The sequence below is a fragment of the Gambusia affinis genome, linkage group LG15, assembly GCF_019740435.1.
Source record: "Gambusia affinis linkage group LG15, SWU_Gaff_1.0, whole genome shotgun sequence".
Taxonomy (NCBI): Eukaryota; Metazoa; Chordata; class Actinopteri; order Cyprinodontiformes; family Poeciliidae; genus Gambusia; species Gambusia affinis.
The window spans coordinates 26,379,242-26,388,610 of record NC_057882.1 but is presented as its reverse complement, the minus strand read 5'-3'; positions in this window follow the sequence as shown (position 1 = coordinate 26,388,610).

The window sequence follows — 9,369 nt, the reverse complement described above, 5'->3', positions numbered from 1 at the left end:
GAGAAATCATGAACTTAAACGTGTTTAATAATTGAAATGAATCTGATCAAAGATCCAAAAGGTTTTTATTTCCAGTCCTCAGACCAGAGGACAGTCAACAAATCAAGTTTACGACAGATTATTGACTTTAGGTTCATATTTTTCTCCATAAAACTTACAGATTAAAATAATTAGTTCAGATTCTGACAAACTTTCTGTTTTTCACCTTTGAAAAGAGGCTAAAATAGATTTTAAAATCTGTTCATTTTAATTCACAGGTAAATTAATCACAGACTTTCTGCTAGTTTTATTTCTTCCACTGTGGCTTAAATGAACTGTTTCTGTATTCACAGGTTTCCTTTATTTGCTCAGACAGGAAACAGGGTGATGAGACAGAGGAAGACCTGGGTCAAAGGTCATCAGGCAGGGAATCAAACCTGTGACCGGTTTGGACTCCAGATGTGTTTCAGCCGCCACTGCGGCCCCTTGTTCCAGATCTGTGGTGCATAGAAGCTGAATGCTTCTGGTTCTGATGCTGAGCAGAACCAGAACCTGAAAGGCCTGAAGGTTGATCCAGCAGCAGATCTGTGACGTATATATCTACAGAGAAACTTCTGGAACAACTGGAGCTGTGTGTCGACTCTAGATCTATATATCTAGATCTGTAGCTATAGAGCCAGATCTATAGATATATAACTCTAGATCATTCCTCTTTGAGGTTTTGTCTCATCCACATGTCCATCTGTTCTCAGATTCTGTCCAGCGTCTGGATGGGGTCAAAGGTCACCTGGTGACAACATAATGTGGAGGTGTGTGTCATCTGTGTCGTCATGGTAACTTGGATATTAAACAGAAAAGGAAAGAATATTTTAAAATGATTTAAAATTAAAGTTAAGAGTAGTAACTTCAACATAATTTTACTAAAATAAAAGTAAAAAGTATCCAATGAGTCAACTAAAAGTTTTTGGTGAAAAAGTTTCTCAAGTGCTGAATGACTGATCAAATTATCATTTAATATTTAAAAATCACATCATCAGATGGAACAAAATATAAACCTAAGTGGAAATGTTGATATTTAAAGAACCAAAATGACAATAATTCATATAAATAACAAAAAATAAAACCAGGCAAAATAAAATGTTTCCAAATCAGTTTAATTGACTAAAAAACTTTAAAGTTTAACAGAAGCTGCAGGTTAGGGGTCTGCCGAGTTTCTGGTTAAAACATCTTTGATTTTCATTCAGGGAGAAGAAAATCCAGAAATGTAACTCAAGTAAAAGTAAAAAGTACAGCGTAGTAAAAATACTATTTTCAAAAAAGTTACTCGGGTAAATGTAACGAGTTACTACCGAACACTGATACTTAATGAAAGGTCCAAACGGAAGCCTCGTTGTTTCAGAGAAGTCATTTTCTCTGCTCCAGTTTAGACTGGAACCAGTTCGGTAGTGGACCAGCAGGCGGAACCAAAGGCTGAAGAGAAGGTAAACCGCTCAGTGTCTTCTTCAGAGGTTTTTGTGGCTGTTGGCGCAGCGCCCCCACAGGCGGGGAGGAGAACAGGTTTGGATCTGCCGGAGCCGGGGTGGCGAGCACTGCGGCCACCAGACCACATCATCAATAACACGCGGGAACATCGGGTCAGTTATTAATTTGAACATAATTACAATTTAAATTAAGAATCAGCAAAAAAGAGTTAATAATTATTTTTAAGTAAATAATTCCTTACTATTGATTTTTTAAAAAGTGCTAATTTCACTGGCAGATTATCTCACCTTTGTAACAAAACAATTTTTACGTGAGGGTTAAATAATCTGCGAACTAGACTTGGGTTGCTAGGTAACGGGCTGGGTTTGGCTCGAGTTGCTAGGTAACGGGTCAGTTCTCTGAAATAATCTGCCAGTGGAACAAGAACGTTTTCATTGGGAATTATTACCACAAACAGATTTCTTGCTGAAATGTTTGCTGACTTTATCTGTAAGTTTTGTCTTATTTCAAAGTGTAATATGTAGAAACTAAACCCTAAGATTTGGTGATTTTGCTGAGAACATTAAAAGTGTCTGATAAAGATGAAGTTTCTGTTGAGTCGTCCTGATGTGGTCAGGCGCTGCAGGAACAGGGAGGACCACAGAGTCAGATGGGGGTCAGTTTCCCAGCCGTGCAGGGAGGCCGGGACCCCAGACCTCCTCTGAGGGCCCATCTGACGCCTAATCCCAGGAAATACAGGCAGGTTTCACGGCCCTACCCACCGGCCCGCGAACAGGCAGAAAAGCCCAGCAAATTCAAAGCATCTGTACGGGCAGGGGCCAATCCGAGGGCCGGCTTTCCCAGAGCCCGCGCAGATGAAATTTTATTCTTTGCACGAAAAACTGAGAGGGGGCGGCGGGTGGAAAAACAGAAATTAAAGCAAAGCAAACAAAGTGGAGAGATGAAGGAGGAGAGGAGCCGGTCGGCAGAGATCAGCGCTGCTTCTCATAAGGACGGGATTTTCTGTTGGTTATGGATCTGATTCTGACTGGAGCCTGAACCAGAGCTTTGTGCTGAAAACACACAACATGAAGGAAGGAGGAAAGTTTTCACCCAAAGGGTTAAATCTTTCAAAGTTTCACAAATCTTCACTTGACGTACAGTGAATAGGTTAGCATCAGTCTATGGCCTAAACAAAACCTGCTCATCACATGTTTTACTCTAAATGATTCTTAGATAATCAGATTTCAGTCTGAGCCGTTTTAGGGTCTCTGTCTCTTTAAATCCAAACAAGCTGCTGCTGGCCATGCCCCCAACTCAACCCGAAACAAAATGACTGCAAACAGATATGCAATTATACAACAGTGTGTCTTTGAAAAGCATTAGTGGAGCCTCCTGCACAGCCAACCAGAATCCAGCAAGTCAACAACTAAACTCTTGTCTTTTCCAGCAGCCATTGTACAGTGGGAAAACCAGCTGACCAAACATGCTGGGACTCATTTTGGGTTGCTAGGTAACAGGTGGAACTCTGCTGGCGTTGCTAGGCAACAGATCAGTATGACTCAGTCGTGAGGTTTTTAAACGGCTCTTTTTCCAGACACAAAAAATGTGAACATATTGTGAAAAAAACAGCTGAATGTTTTTTAAACTATTTTTATAAACAGTTCAAACCCAAATGTGCAAAAAATGAATTTTATGTAATAAATCCCCTAAATGTTGCTGAATTAAAGTGAATCTGTGAAGAAGTGGGTCGTACGTGACGTTTTATTTGATTTCAGTGGAGAAAATTGCAGAGAACTGAAAACAGAAGAAAGAATAAAACAGAGAGAAAATGTTTATTAAAGCTGCAGCTGCTAATTCAAGTTTCCACCAAAAACATTCATTTTTAATAAAACATTTTAATCTCCATTCAACAGGATAAGAAACAGTTTTTTGTCTGTTCAGCAGATTTTCTCCAACATTTTTCACCTTCAGCCAAATGAATAATTAGATTATCATGAAAGTCAATAAAACATGAACTTTATTTCAACAACATGCAGAGAAACTGTTCATGAATCAAGTTTCATATTTTAGGAGAAATGTTTCATTCTGTTTGTCACAAATGTTTTGAAGATTCACAAAATGCAGGATGAATCTGCAGCAAGAGAAGAAAATAACTGCAGTCCTGATGGTTTGTTTTGGGTCAAAATATGAAAAATGTTCTAAAGATTAAAACTCTGAATGTAATAAGAAAATGTAGAAATAAGTTGATTGTAGCAGATGATACTTTTAATATCTTGAATATGAAATCTGACATAATAAACAGCTCAGCATCATGAAGACCAACTCTGCAAAAACACCAAATATTAAAAATATTTTGTTTAATTTGTAATGCAAATATTTTAGTTCACCTGAAATATTTTACTGAAACGTTTCTTGCAAATTAATTTGATCTTATTTCAAGTGAACTAAGATATTTGCACAAGAAACTAGACCAAAATTATTTGGTAAGATTTTGATTTTGGTTTTTGCAGTGAAGGAGAACAGATGAGCTTATGGAACAATATTTCATAACCGGTAAGCGTCCCATCATGGCCGCCACCAAACCCGGCGGGCCGGAAATCAAATCCATCAGGAGAATCAAACGTCACTGAACTTTATGGATAAAAACCGTTCCAAGAAAATCAGCCGCAGTTTGTCTGCAGAAACATGGAAACATGAAAAATGACTTCTGGTTGTTTTCATGCAAATAACTGAAAATGAATCTGAACAGCTGAAACACGGTGGTGACAGCATCATGCTGTGGGGAGGGAAAAGGAAACTGATCAAAGGATCCAGACAGAGACAGAAAAACATCAGACTGGGAAGAAGGACGGAGAAAACAATCAGCTACTGGATGAATGAATGAATGAATGAATGAATGAATGAATGAATGAATGAATGAATGAATGAATGAATGAATGAATGAATGAATGTATTTTATTAAACCCAGATGGAAATTCAGATGTGGCAAAATGTGCAGCTCAAAATGCAGCAAAAGGTCTTAATACAAAGTTTTTCCTGAGGAATTGAACGTCCAATCAGAAGCTGCTTTTCCGTTCACTATAAAACCGATCAGTTTGAGATTTTATAAATAAATCAGCTTTCATTTAATAAACAAATACATTTCATTACATAGTTTTTGCTAGTAATGAGTTGGTTAAAACTACTGAAATCAGTTTGTTTCAGAAACAGAAACAGCTTGTTGGCAAGATAAGTCACATGATCAGCAGCAGGAAGTTACTACTGCTGGAAACCACAAAGAAGAATAAAACAGGAAGTGGTAGGATACAGATACTGCATGTTTTTTATAATATGAACAAATTTATTCCCGTCTGATTGTAATTGTTTCTTACTGAACAAAGTCGTGTTTTTGTTTCCCGTCAGTAACGGCGGAGCAGCGGCTGGCGGTCTGCATTGCTGTTGCTGCCTCTGATGCCGCCTGCCACCTTGAAAGGGTTAAATCTGGATCCAAGCTGGGATCACGCTGCTGGCCCGTTTGGAGCAGGAAACCTGATATTTTGGTTCCTTTTGATGGCCTGATTCCCAGGCTTTAGAGAATAAATTAAATGCAATCCCTTCCTCGGCCTCAGCTGCAGCGGCAGGGCATGCTGATTTAGGATTTTCATCTGGGGAGCTTTTCCCTCCCTTCCTGCTCTCCTCGTCCGCAGCCCCCTTCTTTCATCAATCTCACTGAGAAAAAAAATGGTAAATATGTTTTAAAATGCGGCTTTTGGGAGGCAATAATAAAGGCTGAGCGCAGCTGTCAGTCACAGGGAGCAGAGGAAGGTTGCAGAGGGGACAGCGATGGGAACGAGTCACCAGGTGGCTCAGGAACCAAAATATTCCGTCCTGATCCTGAACGCCCCGCTGCTGCTTCAGCAGAGCTCTGAGCATCAGCAGCAGAGAGGGACAAAGCCGCTAATCTGCCTTCAGACGCTCATCTGGGAGTCAATGTGGCCTGGATCCTCCGCCTGGATTTACAGGAAAACCCAACAACAGCGACACGGCAGCCGCAGCGGACGGAGGATCTGCTCAGGCAGCTCTGCTGTAATCGCTGAGCGACGCTCAGATACGCTTTGATGGATGATGGAGTTCAGCGACAGCGTGACACCAAGATGGCTCCTCAAACAGAGAGTCATGTGTTCCCCGCTACCTGCAGAGTTCTGATCGAAAACAACTAAACTCTCTGAGAAAACTGCAAAAACTCTGAAAACCAAACCACCTTTTCATGGCAGAACGACCAAAACAAAACTCTGGCCTTTTCCAGCAGCCATTGTACAGCAGGAGATCAGCTGGGGTTGCTAGGTAACAAAGTGACTCATCAATCAGGAAGTGTTTAAAAATGGCTCGATTTCTAGACACCAGAAACAAAACTGAGTGTTTTTAAAAGCCTGGTTTGGTTTTTAGAAGCCGAAATGGAAATATAAAAGAATATGAAAAATCTGAATTTTACCAAACAGTTTTCTTTAAATCTGTTCACACTCATACAAGCAGGTTATTGTAACGGCTTCCAGTTTCCTCTTTGCTCTGTTTAGGATTGAATTATGCGACATGGTGGACAAAGACGGTGAGTTCTGCTGGGAGAAGGTCAGCAGGTCAGCAACGCCTCACCGGTCGCTCGTAAACGGCTTTATTGGTTTGGTCAGGGTCTGGAGGTCACACAGAGGTCGTCAGAAGAGCCGTGATAATCTGAGGCCCAGGTCAAAGGTCGAGCCCAGCTGATAAACTCCAGCTCTGTTTCTGTAAATCATTAAGCTCAGTGATTGGCTGCAGCGCTGCCCCAGAGGATTCTGGGACAGAAAGGCAGACAGTTTGTCAGAGGTGAAACTCAAGGTGACCTTCAGCTCTGACAGAGAAACAAACTCACACATTTAGCATCAACAGGGAGAGTCCAGTTATGATCATCTGATTGTCATGACAACAGGAAGTGACATCACAATCAGACAAAGACTGAAGGATCCTCCAGGAATCTGAGTCTCTTTGGGTTCAAACATCTGGACTCATCCGCTCCAGGATTCAGCTTTTTAAACTTAGAAATAAAAATGGAGGATTCATGAAATCAGTTTGGTGAAACTTTGACTTTCAGTTATGAAGCAAATAGTGACAGAAAAATAAAAAATACTGAGAAAACAAAAAAATGTGAAACAAAGAGACTAAATGAAACAAAGAGATAAACAGACGACCAAATCTACTCATCCAAAGAAGAAGAAAAATAAAGCCATTAAAACTGGAAATCAGATTTGGAACAAAAAAAATCTGATATTTTATTTGTAGGTGGGAATGTGGTGCAGCACCACAACACTGTGTTCTCCAGCAGCCATTGTACAGCAAATAGAGCAGGAAATCTGCCGGGGTTGCTAGGTAACAGGCTGGCGCTCTGCCGGGGTTGCTAGGTAACGAGCTGGTGAAACGGTTTCATCTAAACCTGCTGCAGCTCCCCAGCAGTTGAATTACTCAGCCGGTCTCGACAGGTGAATTTAGCATTTTATTTTTCTTTGATTCTGATCATCATGATCATCATGATCACCGTGAAAACTAAAACATATACAGATATTAGAAGACAAACATAAACTTACAATACAGACAGAACAAAACAAAACGCTCCTCGTTGCTGGGGACACTCAGTGTTGGTTTCTTGTGTTTTGACAGTTCAAGTCATTCATTGGTACAGTGATTGAACCAGCTCTTATAGGCCTGCCCTCATTGGCTACGGCAGCCTGTGAGGCACATACAAAAAAAACCATTGCAAAGTGCAAATACCACTAAACAAAACAACATAAAAACCACCATCAATGCTAACATCCATAAACAATCTGCAACATTTTTAATTTAGAAAATTCAATTTAAATAATTTACAATAAATAGTTCACAAATATAAAATATTTGGGCAACTTATTTTAAATAGCTCACTATCCATTACACCTGAAGATGAAAACTCTTCAGAAAATCTCCCTGATCCTCTGCTGGTTCTGCAAACACGGACCTGGTAGCAGGAATCCTTTTGATGAGCTGAATGTCTGCAGGCTGTGCTGGGCAGAAAACGTTCCAGGAGGAAGAAATGAGCTGCAGCTTGTTGCTGCTTGAGTCACAATACATGTCCAACAGAGCAGCCAGCAGCTGAATGGGAACATGTCATCAGCTCTGACAGGCTAAATGAAGGGCATCAAAGCATGGAGGAGGTCCAGAAGAGAAAAGAGACGGGACTGAGTCAGAGGAAGGAGGAGAAGAAGAAGAAGAAGAATGAGTGAGTTTAATGAAAAGAGCCGTGATGCTCTGCAGCGTCAGCACACCGAGCTAAAACAACAAAACTTCATTCATTCAAAATAAACTCTTGGGATTGATGATCCATTTTTAGACAAGCTGATGGGAGAGAGAGGATGCAATAGACAGAAGGTAAACTTCATTCTGGTTCTGATGCAGAACCAGAACCAGACGAGGAGAAGCAGCTTTCAGCTTCTATGCATCACAAATCTGGAACCAACTTCCAGAAAACTGTAAAACAGCTGAAACACTGAGATCCTTTAAATCCAGACTAAAACCAGCTGTTAGTGTTTTATTAGAAACGTAATCAATAATCAATTTAACGATGGAAGTCGACTTGATGTCATGTTTGATTGTTGATTCTTTGTGTTTCTATGATGTAAAGCTCTTTGAAAAGCCTTGCTGCTGAAATGTGCTCTACAGATTACATTTGATTGATTGATTGATTGATTGACTGATTGACTGACTGACTGACTGATTGATTGATTGATTGATTGATTGAAGAGACGCAGCGCCTGTTTGACAAACTGACCAGAAAAACAGAAAAAGTCTCCAGATTCTTGCCTTCATCAGGAAGACGTTAGCTTCTGGCTACCTGAGACGTTAGCTTCTGGCTACCTGAGACGTTAGCTTCTGGCTAACTGAGACGTTAGCTTCTGGCTACCTGAGACGTTAGCTTCTGGCTAACTGAGACGTTAGCTTCTGGCTACCTGAGACGGCTACCTTGCTTCTGTCTACCTGAGACGTTAGCTTCTGGCTAACTGAGATGTTAGCCTCTGTGAAAGGATGGAACGGTCTGTCCATGTTGTTGCCATGGCGACCGTTACCCTGAGGCTGAGCTCTGGCAGCGTGACTTGAGTTCACCTCAGAGTGTCTTTGACCCGGCTTGTGAATGTGTGTTCAAACACATTCCTGTGGCGGCATGCCGGCGTGGCGGTGCGTGTCTGAGCGCAGATCGCCGCTGATTCCCACGGAGGCGTGTGAATGCGGCGTGACGCTCTGCAGCGTTAGCACACTGAGCTAAAACAACATTCACAAGAACTCCATTCACAGCACACATTTACTGGTGGCTTTTTTATTCTACTGACACAGACAGCAGTTACATCACATGTCAAACTGAAGGCCCGAGGGCCAAATCTGGCCCGCCACAGCTGCTTCTGTGGCCCTTGAGACTCAAAAGGCCACGTTACAATCATGGAAATTCTTGCTAAAGCAGGATTTGAATTAATTGAGAATTGTTTTGAGCAAACATGGTTGGCATCAGTTTACGTGATGCTGACTCCCTCCTGTAGGTGGCAGTATTTCTTATTTTTACGGCTGTCTCAGCCTAACTTGATGTCAAATTATTGTCTGATTCATGAAACAAAAAGTTACATTTAATGTTGTATAAAAACACAAATATTCCTAAATTCCTCACAAGTATTTCTAAACTGATTCTGATCACTGAACAATTGTGAAATTCTGGAGATTTACTTTTCTTGTCTGACCTCTGACCTCTGGGGCTCCAAACCTCCGTCTGGGTTCGATTTGAATGTGAACGCCAAGCGGACCACAGACTGCACCAAAAGCAGGAAGTGGACTACAGCGCAGGGCATTCTGTGTAAATCCAACCAAAGCTAACATGTTAGCCTAGCGCTAGCAGCAGAA